Source organism: Pygocentrus nattereri, chromosome 1 (genome assembly GCF_015220715.1).
Source record: "Pygocentrus nattereri isolate fPygNat1 chromosome 1, fPygNat1.pri, whole genome shotgun sequence".
NCBI lineage: Eukaryota > Metazoa > Chordata > Actinopteri > Characiformes > Serrasalmidae > Pygocentrus > Pygocentrus nattereri.
Window position 1 is genome coordinate 21354617 of NC_051211.1, and position 15194 is coordinate 21369810.

General features: G+C 35.1%; 18 non-coding genes across 18 annotated transcripts; all 18 read right to left on the minus strand.

Moving 5' to 3' along the window:
• Positions 1-14: 14 nt before the first annotated feature.
• Positions 15-86, minus strand: trnac-gca. Its single transcript has one exon. It is a non-coding gene; the product is annotated as a tRNA-Cys (tRNA).
• A 1065-nt stretch (positions 87-1151) lies between these two features.
• trnac-gca lies at positions 1152-1223 on the minus strand. The gene has a single exon. It is a non-coding gene; the product is annotated as a tRNA-Cys (tRNA).
• A 494-nt stretch (positions 1224-1717) lies between these two features.
• trnac-gca lies at positions 1718-1789 on the minus strand. Its single transcript has one exon. It is a non-coding gene; the product is annotated as a tRNA-Cys (tRNA).
• A 495-nt stretch (positions 1790-2284) lies between these two features.
• trnac-gca lies at positions 2285-2356 on the minus strand. The gene has a single exon. It is a non-coding gene; the product is annotated as a tRNA-Cys (tRNA).
• Positions 2357-2865: 509 nt separating this feature from the next.
• Positions 2866-2937, minus strand: trnac-gca. The gene has a single exon. It is a non-coding gene; the product is annotated as a tRNA-Cys (tRNA).
• Positions 2938-3430: 493 nt separating this feature from the next.
• On the minus strand, positions 3431-3502 carry trnac-gca. The gene has a single exon. It is a non-coding gene; the product is annotated as a tRNA-Cys (tRNA).
• A 1061-nt stretch (positions 3503-4563) lies between these two features.
• trnac-gca lies at positions 4564-4635 on the minus strand. Its single transcript has one exon. It is a non-coding gene; the product is annotated as a tRNA-Cys (tRNA).
• Positions 4636-5144: 509 nt separating this feature from the next.
• On the minus strand, positions 5145-5216 carry trnac-gca. The gene has a single exon. It is a non-coding gene; the product is annotated as a tRNA-Cys (tRNA).
• Positions 5217-6265: 1049 nt separating this feature from the next.
• On the minus strand, positions 6266-6337 carry trnac-gca. Its single transcript has one exon. It is a non-coding gene; the product is annotated as a tRNA-Cys (tRNA).
• A 495-nt stretch (positions 6338-6832) lies between these two features.
• Positions 6833-6904, minus strand: trnac-gca. Its single transcript has one exon. It is a non-coding gene; the product is annotated as a tRNA-Cys (tRNA).
• Positions 6905-9125: 2221 nt separating this feature from the next.
• Positions 9126-9197, minus strand: trnac-gca. Its single transcript has one exon. It is a non-coding gene; the product is annotated as a tRNA-Cys (tRNA).
• A 482-nt stretch (positions 9198-9679) lies between these two features.
• Positions 9680-9751, minus strand: trnac-gca. The gene has a single exon. It is a non-coding gene; the product is annotated as a tRNA-Cys (tRNA).
• A 1061-nt stretch (positions 9752-10812) lies between these two features.
• trnac-gca lies at positions 10813-10884 on the minus strand. Its single transcript has one exon. It is a non-coding gene; the product is annotated as a tRNA-Cys (tRNA).
• A 494-nt stretch (positions 10885-11378) lies between these two features.
• On the minus strand, positions 11379-11450 carry trnac-gca. Its single transcript has one exon. It is a non-coding gene; the product is annotated as a tRNA-Cys (tRNA).
• A 1640-nt stretch (positions 11451-13090) lies between these two features.
• On the minus strand, positions 13091-13162 carry trnac-gca. The gene has a single exon. It is a non-coding gene; the product is annotated as a tRNA-Cys (tRNA).
• A 493-nt stretch (positions 13163-13655) lies between these two features.
• trnac-gca lies at positions 13656-13727 on the minus strand. The gene has a single exon. It is a non-coding gene; the product is annotated as a tRNA-Cys (tRNA).
• A 509-nt stretch (positions 13728-14236) lies between these two features.
• On the minus strand, positions 14237-14308 carry trnac-gca. Its single transcript has one exon. It is a non-coding gene; the product is annotated as a tRNA-Cys (tRNA).
• Positions 14309-14790: 482 nt separating this feature from the next.
• On the minus strand, positions 14791-14862 carry trnac-gca. Its single transcript has one exon. It is a non-coding gene; the product is annotated as a tRNA-Cys (tRNA).
• Between the last annotated feature and the right edge of the window lie 332 nt (positions 14863-15194).

Sequence of the window (15194 nt, forward strand, 5' to 3'; positions counted from 1 at the left end):
AAGGTTTTCAGGCAAGGGGGCACCCAGATTTGAACTGGGGACCTCTTGATCTGCAGTCAAATGCTCTACCACTGAGCTATACCCCCTGCTGCTTATAACCATGAAAGCAAATTGAAAAAAAAAAAACTTGGAATAGAAGCGGATTCCAAATGAAACTTTTTATCTCCATAAAAAACTCTGCATCTCTAGAAACGTCAAAATGTTACACATTTGAAAGCCTTAAACAATAAACAAATTTCATGATTCTTTTTGAAAACCTCTCACATTTTTCGAAAGGAAAGCTTTAAGAAACTTAAAATGTGTATGCTGGGCTTTCAGAGATTTAAAGGAAACACTTCAGAATTTTGACATGTCTGCCAATGAAGATTTCAGACCTATGTGTCAATCTTGGCAGAAAATCACAATACATCAATTCATTAGATCCCCCAAGCAGAAAACCTGAGCTACAAGATCAATTACTTGCTCTGAATCTACTTTTGACAAAGCCTAGTTTTTCAGTTCTCTAGGTAATTCAGAGTAATTTGCAACACCTCTCCAGAAATACATTCAGGAAGCCTACTCTTCTAGAGCAAATGGCAAATCTAAGGTTTTCAGGCAAGGGGGCACCCAGACTTGAACTGGGGACCTCTTGATCTGCAGTCAAATGCTCTACCACTGAGCTATACCCCCTGGTGCAAATCAAATTAAAAAAACTTGGAATAGTCAGGGACTCAAAATGAAACTTTTCATCTCCATAAAAAATTCTGCATCTCTAGAAACGTCAAAACGTTATACATTTTGAAAGCCTTATACAATGAACCAATTTCATGATTCTTCTTGAAAACCTCTTACATTTTTCGAAAGGAAAGCGTTAAGAAACTTTATATGTGTATACTGGGCTTTCAGAGATTTAAAGGAAACACTTCAGAATTTTGACATGTCTGCCAATGAAGATTTCAGACCTATATGTCCACCTTGTGAGAAACTCACTGTACATTAAATCTTTAGAACATCACAAAAGGAAAGTTGATTTAAAAGAAAAACTTGCTGTGAATATACATTTGAAAGATAAGAAAGGATGTTAATTTTGCGATATATGAAACATCATGCCTGAATTACATTTTCAAAAGCTTTGATTTTAGAGGAAATATCAAATCTAAGGTTTTCAGGCAAGGGGGCACCCAGATTTGAACTGGGGACCTCTTGATCTGCAGTCAAATGCTCTACCACTGAGCTATACCCCCTGGTGCAAACACGATAAAAAAAACTTGGAATAGTCAGGGACTCAAAATGAAACTTTTCATCTCCTTAAAAAATTCTGCATCTCTAGAAACGTCAAAACGTTATAAATTTAAAAGCCTTATACAATGAACCAATTTCATGATTCTTCTTGAAAACCTCTTACATTTTTCGAAAGGAAAGCGTTAAGAAACTTTATATGTGTATGCTGGGCTTTCAGAGATTTAAAGGAAACACTTCAGAACTTTGACATGTCTGCCAATGAAGATTTCAGACCTATATGTCCACCTTGTGAGAAACTCACTGTACATTAAATCTTTAGAACATCACAAAAGGAAACTTGATTTGAAAGAAAAAACTTGCTGTGAATGTACATTTGAAAGATGAGAAAGGATATTAATTTCTCTGGTGATTTTGCGATATATGCAACATCATGCCTGAATTACATTTTCAAAAGCTTTGATTTTAGAGGAAATATCAAATCTAAGGTTTTCAGGCAAGGGGGCACCCAGATTTGAACTGGGGACCTCTTGATCTGCAGTCAAATGCTCTACCACTGAGCTATACCCCCTGGCGCAAACACGATAAAAAAAACTTGGAATAGTCAGGGACTCAAAATGAAACTTTTCATCTCCTTAAAAAATTCTGCATCTCTAGAAACGTCAAAACGTTATAAATTTAAAAGCCTTATACAATGAACCAATTTCATGATTGTTTTTGAAAACCTCTTACATTTTTCGAAAGGAAAGCTTTAAGAAACTTTATATGTGTATGCTGGGCTTTCAGAGATTTAAAGGAAACACTTCAGAACTTTGACATGTCTGCCAATGAAGATTTCAGACCTATATGTCCACCTTGTGAGAAACTCACTGTACATTAAATCTTTAGAACATCACAAAAGGAAACTTGATTTGAAAGAAAAAACTTGCTGTGAATGTACATTTGAAAGATGAGAAAGGATATTAATTTCTCTGGTGATTTTGCTGATATATGCAACATCATGCCTGAATTACATTTTCAAAAGCTTTGATTTTAGAGGAAATATCAAATCTAAGGTTTTCAGGAAAGGGGGCACCCAGATTTGAACTGGGGACCTCTTGATCTGCAGTCAAATGCTCTACCACTGAGCTATACCCCCTGCTGCTTATAACCATGAAAGCAAATTGAAAAAAAAAAAACTTGGAATAGAAGCGGATTCCAAATGAAACTTTTTATCTCCATAAAAAACTCTGCATCTCTAGAAACGTCAAAATGTTACACATTTGAAAGCCTTAAACAATAAACAAATTTCATGATTCTTTTTAAAAACCTCTCACATTTTTCGAAAGGAACGCTTTAAGAAACTTAAAATGTGTATGCTGGGCTTTCAGAGATTTAAAGGAAACACTTGAGAATCTTGATATGTCTGGTAATGGAGATTTCAGACCTATGTGTCAATCTTGGCAGAAAATCACAATACATCAATTCATTAGATCACCCAAGCAGAAAACCTGAGCTACAAGACCAATACTTGCTCTGAATCTACTTTTGACAAAGCCTAGTTTTTCAGTTCTCAGGTAATTCAGAGTAATTTGCAACACCTCTCCAGAAATACATTCAGGAAGCCTACTCTTCTAGAGCAAATGGCAAATCTAAGGTTTTCAGGCAAGGGGGCACCCAGATTTGAACTGGGGACCTCTTGATCTGCAGTCAAATGCTCTACCACTGAGCTATACCCCCTGGTGCAAATCAAATTAAAAAAACTTGGAATAGTCAGGGACTCAAAATGAAACTTTTCATCTCCATAAAAAATTCTGCATCTCTAGAAACGTCAAAACGTTATACATTTTGAAAGCCTTATACAATGAACCAATTTCATGATTCTTCTTGAAAACCTCTTACATTTTTCGAAAGGAAAGCGTTAAGAAACTTTATATGTGTATGCTGGGCTTTCAGAGATTTAAAGGAAACACTTCAGAATTTTGACATGTCTGCCAATGAAGATTTCAGACCTATATGTCCACCTTGTGAGAAACTCACTGTACATTAAATCTTTAGAACATCACAAAAGGAAACTTGATTTGAAAGAAAAAACTTGCTGTGAATATACATTTGAAAGATAAGAAAGGATATTAATTTCTGGTGATTTTGCGATATATGCAACATCATGCCTGAATTACATTTTCAAAAGCTTTGATTTTAGAGGAAATATCAAATCTAAGGTTTTCAGGCAAGGGGGCACCCAGATTTGAACTGGGGACCTCTTGATCTGCAGTCAAATGCTCTACCACTGAGCTATACCCCCTGGCGCAAACACGATAAAAAAAACTTGGAATAGTCAGGGACTCAAAATGAAACTTTTCATCTCCTTAAAAAATTCTGCATCTCTAGAAACGTCAAAACGTTATAAATTTAAAAGCCTTATACAATGAACCAATTTCATGATTGTTTTTGAAAACCTCTTACATTTTTCGAAAGGAAAGCTTTAAGAAACTTTATATGTGTATGCTGGGCTTTCAGAGATTTAAAGGAAACACTTCAGAATTTTGACATGTCTGCCAATGAAGATTTCAGACCTATATGTCCACCTTGTGAGAAACTCACTGTACATTAAATCTTTAGAACATCACAAAAGGAAACTTGATTTGAAAGAAAAAACTTGCTGTGAATGTACATTTGAAAGATGAGAAAGGATATTAATTTCTCTGGTGATTTTGCGATATATGCAACATCATGCCTGAATTACATTTTCAAAAGCTTTGATTTTAGAGGAAATATCAAATCTAAGGTTTTCAGGCAAGGGGGCACCCAGATTTGAACTGGGGACCTCTTGATCTGCAGTCAAATGCTCTACCACTGAGCTATACCCCATGGTGCAAACACGATAAAAAAAACTTGGAATAGTCAGGGACTCAAAATGAAACTTTTCATCTCCTTAAAAAATTCTGCATCTCTAGAAACGTCAAAACATTATAAATTTAAAAGCCTTATACAATGAACCAATTTCATGATTGTTTTTGAAAACCTCTTACATTTTTCGAAAGGAAAGCTTTAAGAAACTTTATATGTGTATGCTGGGCTTTCAGAGATTTAAAGGAAACACTTCAGAACTTTGACATGTCTGCCAATGAAGATTTCAGACCTATATGTCCACCTTGTGAGAAACTCACTGTACATTAAATCTTTAGAACATCACAAAAGGAAACTTGATTTGAAAGAAAAAACTTGCTGTGAATGTACATTTGAAAGATGAGAAAGGATATTAATTTCTCTGGTGATTTTGCTGATATATGCAACATCATGCCTGAATTACATTTTCAAAAGCTTTGATTTTAGAGGAAATATCAAATCTAAGGTTTTCAGGAAAGGGGGCACCCAGATTTGAACTGGGGACCTCTTGATCTGCAGTCAAATGCTCTACCACTGAGCTATACCCCCTGCTGCTTATAACCATGAAAGCAAATTGAAAAAAAAAAAACTTGGAATAGAAGCGGATTCCAAATGAAACTTTTTATCTCCATAAAAAACTCTGCATCTCTAGAAACGTCAAAATGTTACACATTTGAAAGCCTTAAACAATAAACAAATTTCATGATTCTTTTTGAAAACCTCTCACATTTTTCGAAAGGAACGCTTTAAGAAACTTAAAATGTGTATGCTGGGCTTTCAGAGATTTAAAGGAAACACTTGAGAATCTTGATATGTCTGGTAATGGAGATTTCAGACCTATGTGTCAATCTTGGCAGAAAATCACAATACATCAATTCATTAGATCACCCAAGCAGAAAACCTGAGCTACAAGACCAATACTTGCTCTGAATCTACTTTTGACAAAGCCTAGTTTTTCAGTTCTCAGGTAATTCAGAGTAATTTGCAACACCTCTCCAGAAATACATTCAGGAAGCCTACTCTTCTAGAGCAAATGGCAAATCTAAGGTTTTCAGGCAAGGGGGCACCCAGATTTGAACTGGGGACCTCTTGATCTGCAGTCAAATGCTCTACCACTGAGCTATACCCCCTGGTGCAAATCAAATTAAAAAAACTTGGAATAGTCAGGGACTCAAAATGAAACTTTTCATCTCCATAAAAAATTCTGCATCTCTAGAAACGTCAAAACGTTATACATTTTGAAAGCCTTATACAATGAACCAATTTCATGATTCTTCTTGAAAACCTCTTACATTTTTCGAAAGGAAAGCGTTAAGAAACTTTATATGTGTATGCTGGGCTTTCAGAGATTTAAAGGAAACACTTCAGAATTTTGACATGTCTGCCACTGAAGATTTCAGACCTATATGTCCACCTTGTGAGAAACTCACTGTACATTAAATCTTTAGAACATCACAAAAGGAAAGTTGATTTGAAAGAAAAAACTTGCTGTGAATATACATTTGAAAGATAAGAAAGGATGTTAATTTTGCGATATATGCAACATCATGCCTGAATTACATTTTCAAAAGCTTTGATTTTAGAGGAAATATCAAATCTAAGGTTTTCAGGCAAGGGGGCACCCAGATTTGAACTGGGGACCTCTTGATCTGCAGTCAAATGCTCTACCACTGAGCTATACCCCATGGTGCAAACACGATAAAAAAAACTTGGAATAGTCAGGGACTCAAAATGAAACTTTTCATCTCCTTAAAAAATTCTGCATCTCTAGAAACGTCAAAACGTTATAAATTTAAAAGCCTTATACAATGAACCAATTTCATGATTCTTCTTGAAAACCTCTTACATTTTTCGAAAGGAAAGCTTTAAGAAACTTTATATGTGTATGCTGGGCTTTCAGAGATTTAAAGGAAACACTTCAGAATTTTGACATGTCTGCCAATGAAGATTTCAGACCTATATGTCCACCTTGTGAGAAACTCACTGTACATTAAATCTTTAGAACATCACAAAAGGAAACTTGATTTGAAAGAAAAAACTTGCTGTGAATGTACATTTGAAAGATGAGAAAGGATATTAATTTCTCTGGTGATTTTGCGATATATGCAACATCATGCCTGAATTACATTTTCAAAAGCTTTGATTTTAGAGGAAATATCAAATCTAAGGTTTTCAGGCAAGGGGGCACCCAGATTTGAACTGGGGACCTCTTGATCTGCAGTCAAATGCTCTACCACTGAGCTATACCCCCTGGTGCAAACACGATAAAAAAAACTTGGAATAGTCAGGGACTCAAAATGAAACTTTTCATCTCCTTAAAAAATTCTGCATCTCTAGAAACGTCAAAACAGTTATAAATTTAAAAGCCTTATACAATGAACCAATTTCATGATTGTTTTTGAAAACCTCTTACATTTTTCGAAAGGAAAGCTTTAAGAAACTTTATATGTGTATGCTGGGCTTTCAGAGATTTAAAGGAAACACTTCAGAACTTTGACATGTCTGCCAATGAAGATTTCAGACCTATATGTCCACCTTGTGAGAAACTCACTGTACATTAAATCTTTAGAACATCACAAAAGGAAACTTGATTTGAAAGAAAAAACTTGCTGTGAATGTACATTTGAAAGATGAGAAAGGATATTAATTTCTCTGGTGATTTTGCGATATATGCAACATCATGCCTGAATTACATTTTCAAAAGCTTTGATTTTAGAGGAAATATCAAAACTAAGGTTTTCAGGAAAGGGGGCACCCAGATTTGAACTGGGGACCTCTTGATCTGCAGTCAAATGCTCTACCACTGAGCTATACCCCCTGCTGCTTATAACCATGAAAGCAAATTGAAAAAAAAAAAACTTGGAATAGAAGCGGATTCCAAATGAAACTTTTTATCTCCATAAAAAACTCTGCATCTCTAGAAACGTCAAAATGTTACACATTTGAAAGCCTTAAACAATAAACAAATTTCATGATTCTTTTTGAAAACCTCTCACATTTTTCGAAAGGAAAGCTTTAAGAAACTTAAAATGTGTATGCTGGGCTTTCAGAGATTTAAAGGAAACACTTGAGAATCTTGATATGTCTGGTAATGGAGATTTCAGACCTATGTGTCAATCTTGGCAGAAAATCACAATACATCAATTCATTAGATCCCCCAAGCAGAAAACCTGAGCTACAAGATCAATACTTGCTCTGAATCTACTTTTGACAAAGCCTAGTTTTTCAGTTCTCAGGTAATTCAGAGTAATTTGCAACACCTCTCCAGAAATACATTCAGGAAGCCTACTCTTCTAGAGCAAATGGCAAATCTAAGGTTTTCAGGCAAGGGGGCACCCAGACTTGAACTGGGGACCTCTTGATCTGCAGTCAAATGCTCTACCACTGAGCTATACCCCCTGGTGCAAATCAAATTAAAAAAACTTGGAATAGTCAGGGACTCAAAATGAAACTTTTCATCTCCATAAAAAATTCTGCATCTCTAGAAACGTCAAAACGTTATAAATTTAAAAGCCTTATACAATGAACCAATTTCATGATTCTTCTTGAAAACCTCTTACATTTTTCGAAAGGAAAGCTTTAAGAAACTTTATATGTGTATGCTGGGCTTTCAGAGATTTAAAGGAAACACTTCAGAATTTTGACATGTCTGCCAATGAAGATTTCAGACCTATATGTCCACCTTGTGAGAAACTCACTGTACATTAAATCTTTAGAACATCACAAAAGGAAACTTGATTTGAAAGAAAAAACTTGCTGTGAATGTACATTTGAAAGATGAGAAAGGATATTAATTTCTCTGGTGATTTTGCGATATATGCAACATCATGCCTGAATTACATTTTCAAAAGCTTTGATTTTAGAGGAAATATCAAATCTAAGGTTTTCAGGCAAGGGGGCACCCAGATTTGAACTGGGGACCTCTTGATCTGCAGTCAAATGCTCTACCACTGAGCTATACCCCATGGTGCAAACACGATAAAAAAAACTTGGAATAGTCAGGGACTCAAAATGAAACTTTTCATCTCCTTAAAAAATTCTGCATCTCTAGAAACGTCAAAACGTTATAAATTTAAAAGCCTTATACAATGAACCAATTTCATGATTGTTTTTGAAAACCTCTTACATTTTTCGAAAGGAAAGCTTTAAGAAACTTTATATGTGTATGCTGGGCTTTCAGAGATTTAAAGGAAACACTTCAGAACTTTGACATGTCTGCCAATGAAGATTTCAGACCTATATGTCCACCTTGTGAGAAACTCACTGTACATTAAATCTTTAGAACATCACAAAAGGAAACTTGATTTGAAAGAAAAAACTTGCTGTGAATGTACATTTGAAAGATGAGAAAGGATATTAATTTCTCTGGTGATTTTGTGATATATGCAACATCATGCCTGAATTACATTTTCAAAAGCTTTGATTTTAGAGGAAATATCAAATCTAAGGTTTTCAGGAAAGGGGGCACCCAGATTTGAACTGGGGACCTCTTGATCTGCAGTCAAATGCTCTACCACTGAGCTCTACCCCCTGCTGCTTATAACCATGAAAGCAAATTGAAAAAAAAAAACTTGGAATAGAAGCGGATTCCAAATGAAACTTTTTATCTCCATAAAAAACTCTGCATCTCTAGAAACGTCAAAATGTTACACATTTGAAAGCCTTAAACAATAAACAAATTTCATGATTCTTTTTGAAAACCTCTCACATTTTTCGAAAGGAACGCTTTAAGAAACTTAAAATGTGTATGCTGGGCTTTCAGAGATTTAAAGGAAACACTTGAGAATCTTGATATGTCTGGTAATGGAGATTTCAGACCTATGTGTCAATCTTGGCAGAAAATCACAATACATCAATTCATTAGATCCCCCAAGCAGAAAACCTGAGCTACAAGATCAATACTTGCTCTGAATCTACTTTTGACAAAGCCTAGTTTTTCAGTTCTCAGGTAATTCAGAGTAATTTGCAACACCTCTCCAGAAATACATTCAGGAAGCCTACTCTTCTAGAGCAAATGGCAAATCTAAGGTTTTCAGGCAAGGGGGCACCCAGATTTGAACTGGGGACCTCTTGATCTGCAGTCAAATGCTCTACCACTGAGCTATACCCCCCGGTGCAAATCAACTTAAAAAAACTTGGAATAGTCAGGGACTCAAAATGAAACTTTTCATCTCCATAAAAAATTCTGCATCTCTAGAAACGTCAAAACGTTATACATTTTGAAAGCCTTATACAATGAACCAATTTCATGATTCTTCTTGAAAACCTCTTACATTTTTCGAAAGGAAAGCTTTAAGAAACTTTATATGTGTATGCTGGGCTTTCAGAGATTTAAAGGAAACACTTCAGAATTTTGACATGTCTGCCAATGAAGATTTCAGACCTATATGTCCACCTTGTGAGAAACTCACTGTACATTAAATCTTTAGAACATCACAAAAGGAAAGTTGATTTAAAAGAAAAACTTGCTGTGAATATACATTTGAAAGATAAGAAAGGATGTTAATTTTGCGATATATGCAACATCATGCCTGAATTACATTTTCAAAAGCTTTGATTTTAGAGGAAATATCAAATCTAAGGTTTTCAGGCAAGGGGGCACCCAGATTTGAACTGGGGACCTCTTGATCTGCAGTCAAATGCTCTACCACTGAGCTATACCCCCTGGTGCAAACACGATAAAAAAAACTTGGAATAGTCAGGGACTCAAAATGAAACTTTTCATCTCCTTAAAAAATTCTGCATCTCTAGAAACGTCAAAACGTTATAAATTTAAAAGCCTTATACAATGAACCAATTTCATGATTGTTTTTGAAAACCTCTTACATTTTTCGAAAGGAAAGCTTTAAGAAACTTTATATGTGTATGCTGGGCTTTCAGAGATTTAAAGGAAACACTTCAGAACTTTGACATGTCTGCCAATGAAGATTTCAGACCTATATGTCCACCTTGTGAGAAACTCACTGTACATTAAATCTTTAGAACATCACAAAAGGAAACTTGATTTGAAAGAAAAAACTTGCTGTGAATGTACATTTGAAAGATGAGAAAGGATATTAATTTCTCTGGTGATTTTGCGATATATGCAACATCATGCCTGAATTACATTTTCAAAAGCTTTGATTTTAGAGGAAATATCAAATCTAAGGTTTTCAGGAAAGGGGGCACCCAGATTTGAACTGGGGACCTCTTGATCTGCAGTCAAATGCTCTACCACTGAGCTATACCCCATGGTGCAAACACGATAAAAAAAACTTGGAATAGTCAGGGACTCAAAATGAAACTTTTCATCTCCTTAAAAAATTCTGCATCTCTAGAAACGTCAAAACAGTTATAAATTTAAAAGCCTTATACAATGAACCAATTTCATGATTGTTTTTGAAAACCTCTTACATTTTTCGAAAGGAAAGCTTTAAGAAACTTTATATGTGTATGCTGGGCTTTCAGAGATTTAAAGGAAACACTTCAGAATTTTGACATGTCTGCCAATGAAGATTTCAGACCTATATGTCCACCTTGTGAGAAACTCACTGTACATTAAATCTTTAGAACATCACAAAAGGAAACTTGATTTGAAAGAAAAAACTTGCTGTGAATGTACATTTGAAAGATAAGAAAGGATATTAATTTCTCTGGTGATTTTGCGATATATGCAACATCATGCCTGAATTACATTTTCAAAAGCTTTGATTTTAGAGGAAATATCAAATCTAAGGTTTTCAGGCAAGGGGGCACCCAGATTTGAACTGGGGACCTCTTGATCTGCAGTCAAATGCTCTACCACTGAGCTATACCCCCTGGTGCAAACACGATAAAAAAAACTTGGAATAGTCAGGGACTCAAAATGAAACTTTTCATCTCCTTAAAAAATTCTGCATCTCTAGAAACGTCAAAACATTATAAATTTAAAAGCCTTATACAATGAACCAATTTCATGATTGTTTTTGAAAACCTCTTACATTTTTCGAAAGGAAAGCTTTAAGAAACTTTATATGTGTATGCTGGGCTTTCAGAGATTTAAAGGAAACACTTCAGAACTTTGACATGTCTGCCAATGAAGATTTCAGACCTATATGTCCACCTTGTGAGAAACTCACTGTACATTAAATCTTTAGAACATCACAAAAGGAAACTTGATTTGAAAGAAAAAACTTGCTGTGAATGTACATTTGAAAGATGAGAAAGGATATTAATTTCTCTGGTGATTTTGTGATATATGCAACATCATGCCTGAATTACATTTTCAAAAGCTTTGATTTTAGAGGAAATATCAAATCTAAGGTTTTCAGGAAAGGGGGCACCCAGATTTGAACTGGGGACCTCTTGATCTGCAGTCAAATGCTCTACCACTGAGCTATACCCCCTGCTGCTATACCATGAAAGCAAATTGAAAAAAAAAAAACTTGGAATAGAAGCGGATTCCAAATGAAACTTTTTATCTCCATAAAAAACTCTGCATCTCTAGAAACGTCAAAATGTTACACATTTGAAAGCCTTAAACAATAAACAAATTTCATGATTCTTTTTGAAAACCTCTCACATTTTTCGAAAGGAAAGCTTTAAGAAACTTAAAATGTGTATGCTGGGCTTTCAGAGATTTAAAGGAAACACTTGAGAATCTTGATATGTCTGGTAATGGAGATTTCAGACCTATGTGTCAATCTTGGCAGAAAATCACAATACATCAATTCATTAGATCACCCAAGCAGAAAACCTGAGCTACAAGACCAATACTTGCTCTGAATCTACTTTTGACAAAGCCTAGTTTTTCAGTTCTCAGGTAATTCAGAGTAATTTGCAACACCTCTCCAGAAATACATTCAGGAAGCCTACTCTTCTAGAGCAAATGGCAAACCTAAGGTTTTCAGGGAAGGGGGCACCCAGATTTGAACTGGGGACCTCTTGATCTGCAGTCAAATGCTCTACCACTGAGCTATACCCGCTGCTGCTTATAACCATGAAAGCAAATTGAAAAAAAAAAAACTTGGAATAGAAGCGGATTCCAAATGAAACTTTTTATCTCCATAAAAAACTCTGCATCTCTAGAAACGTCAAAACGTTATACATTTAAAAGCCTTATACAATGAACCAATTTCATGATTGTTTTGAAAACCTCTTACATTTTTCGAAAGGAAAGCTTTAAGAAACTTTATATGTGTATGCTGGGCTTTCAGAGATTTAAAGGAAACACTTCAGAATTTTGACATGTCTGCCAATGAAGATTTCAGACCTATATGTCCACCTTGTGAGAAACTCACTGTACATTAAATCTTTAGAACATCACAAAAGGAAAGTTGATTTAAAAGAAAAACTTGCTGTGAATATACATTTGAAAGATAAGAAAGGATGTTAATTTTGCGATATATGCAACATCATGTCTGAATTACATTTTCAAAAGCTTTGATTTTAGAGGAAATATCAAATCTAAGGTTTTCAGGCAAGGGGGCACCCAGATTTGAACTGGGGACCTCTTGATCTGCAGTCAAATGCTCTACCACTGAGCTATATCCCCTGGCGCAAACACGATAAAAAAAACTTGGACTAGTCAGGGACTCAAAATGAAACTTTTCATCTCCTTAAAAAATTCTGCATCTCTAGAAACGTCAAAACGTTATAAATTTAAAAGCCTTATACAATGAACCAATTTCATGATTCTTCTTGAAAACCTCTTACATTTTTCGAAAGGAACCTTTAAGAAACTTTATATGTGTATACTGGGCTTTCAGAGATTTATAGGAAACACTTCATAATTTTGACATGTCTGCCAATGAAGATTTCAGACCTATATGTCCACCTTGTGAGAAACTCACTGTACATTAAATCTTTAGAACATCACAAAAGGAAACTTGATTTGAAAGAAAAAACTTGCTGTGAATGTACATTTGAAAGATGAGAAAGGATATTAATTCTCTGGTGATTTTGCGATATATGCAACATCATGCCTGAATTACATTTTCAAAAGCTTTGATTTTAGAGGAAATATCAAATCTAAGGTTTTCAGGCAAGGGGGCACCCAGATTTGAACTGGGGACCTCTTGATCTGCAGTCAAATGCTCTACCACTGAGCTATACCCCCTGGCGCAAAGACGATAAAAAAAACTTGGAATAGTCAGGGACTCAAAATGAAACTTTTCATCTCCTTAAAAAATTCTGCATCTCTAGAAACGTCAAAACGTTATAAATTTAAAAGCCTTATACAATGAACCAATTTCATGATTGTTTTGAAAACCTCTTACATTTTTCGAAAGGAAAGCTTTAAGAAACTTTATATGTGTATGCTGGGCTTTCAGAGATTTAAAGGAAACACTTCAGAACTTTGACATGTCTGCCAATGAAGATTTCAGACCTATATGTCCACCTTGTGAGAAACTCACTGTACATTAAATCTTTAGAACATCACAAAAGGAAACTTGATTTGAAAGAAAAAACTTGCTGTGAATGTACATTTGAAAGATAAGAAAGGATATTAATTTCTCTGGTGATTTTGCGATATATGCAACATCATGCCTGAATTACATTTTCAAAAGCTTTGATTTTAGAGGAAATATCAAATCTAAGGTTTTCAGGAAAGGGGGCACCCAGATTTGAACTGGGGACCTCTTGATCTGCAGTCAAATGCTCTACCACTGAGCTATACCCCCTGCTGCTTATAACCATGAAAGCAAATTGAAAAAAAAAAAACTTGGAATAGAAGCGGATTCCAAATGAAACTTTTTATCTCCATAAAAAACTCTGCATCTCTAGAAACGTCAAAATGTTACACATTTGAAAGCCTTAAACAATAAACAAATTTCATGATTCTTTTTGAAAACCTCTCACATTTTTCGAAAGGAACGCTTTAAGAAACTTAAAATGTGTATGCTGGGCTTTCAGAGATTTAAAGGAAACACTTGAGAATCTTGATATGTCTGGTAATGGAGATTTCAGACCTATGTGTCAATCTTGGCAGAAAATCACAATACATCAATTCATTAGATCACCCAAGCAGAAAACCTGAGCTACAAGACGAATACTTGCTCTGAATCTACTTTTGACAAAGCCTAGTTTTTCAGTTCTCAGGTAATTCAGAGTAATTTGCAACACCTCTCCAGAAATACATTCAGGAAGCCTACTCTTCTAGAGCAAATGGCAAATCTAAGGTTTTCAGGCAAGGGGGCACCCAGATTTGAACTGGGGACCTCTTGATCTGCAGTCAAATGCTCTACCACTGAGCTATACCCCCTGGTGCAAATCAAATTAAAAAAACTTGGAATAGTCAGGGACTCAAAATGAAACTTTTCATCTCCATAAAAAATTCTGCATCTCTAGAAACGTCAAAACGTTATACATTTTGAAAGCCTTATACAATGAACCAATTTCATGATTCTTCTTGAAAACCTCTTACATTTTTCGAAAGGAAAGCGTTAAGAAACTTTATATGTGTATGCTGGGCTTTCAGAGATTTAAAGGAAACACTTCAGAATTTTGACATGTCTGCCAATGAAGATTTCAGACCTATATGTCCACCTTGTGAGAAACTCACTGTACATTAAATCTTTAGAACATCACAAAAGGAAAGTTGATTTAAAAGAAAAACTTGCTGTGAATATACATTTGAAAGATAAGAAAGGATGTTAATTTTGCGATATATGCAACATCATGCCTGAATTACATTTTCAAAAGCTTTGATTTTAGAGGAAATATCAAATCTAAGGTTTTCAGGCAAGGGGGCACCCAGATTTGAACTGGGGACCTCTTGATCTGCAGTCAAATGCTCTACCACTGAGCTATACCCCCTGGTGCAAACACGATAAAAAAAACTTGGAATAGTCAGGGACTCAAAATGAAACTTTTCATCTCCTTAAAAAATTCTGCATCTCTAGAAACGTCAAAACGTTATAAATTTAAAAGCCTTATACAATGAACCAATTTCATGATTGTTTTTGAAAACCTCTTACATTTTTCGAAAGGAAAGCTTTAAGAAACTTTATATGTGTATGCTGGGCTTTCAGAGATTTAAAGGAAACACTTCAGAATTTTGACATGTCTGCCAATGAAGATTTCAGACCTATATGTCCACCTTGTGAGAAACTCACTGTACATTAAATCTTTAGAACATCACAAAAGGA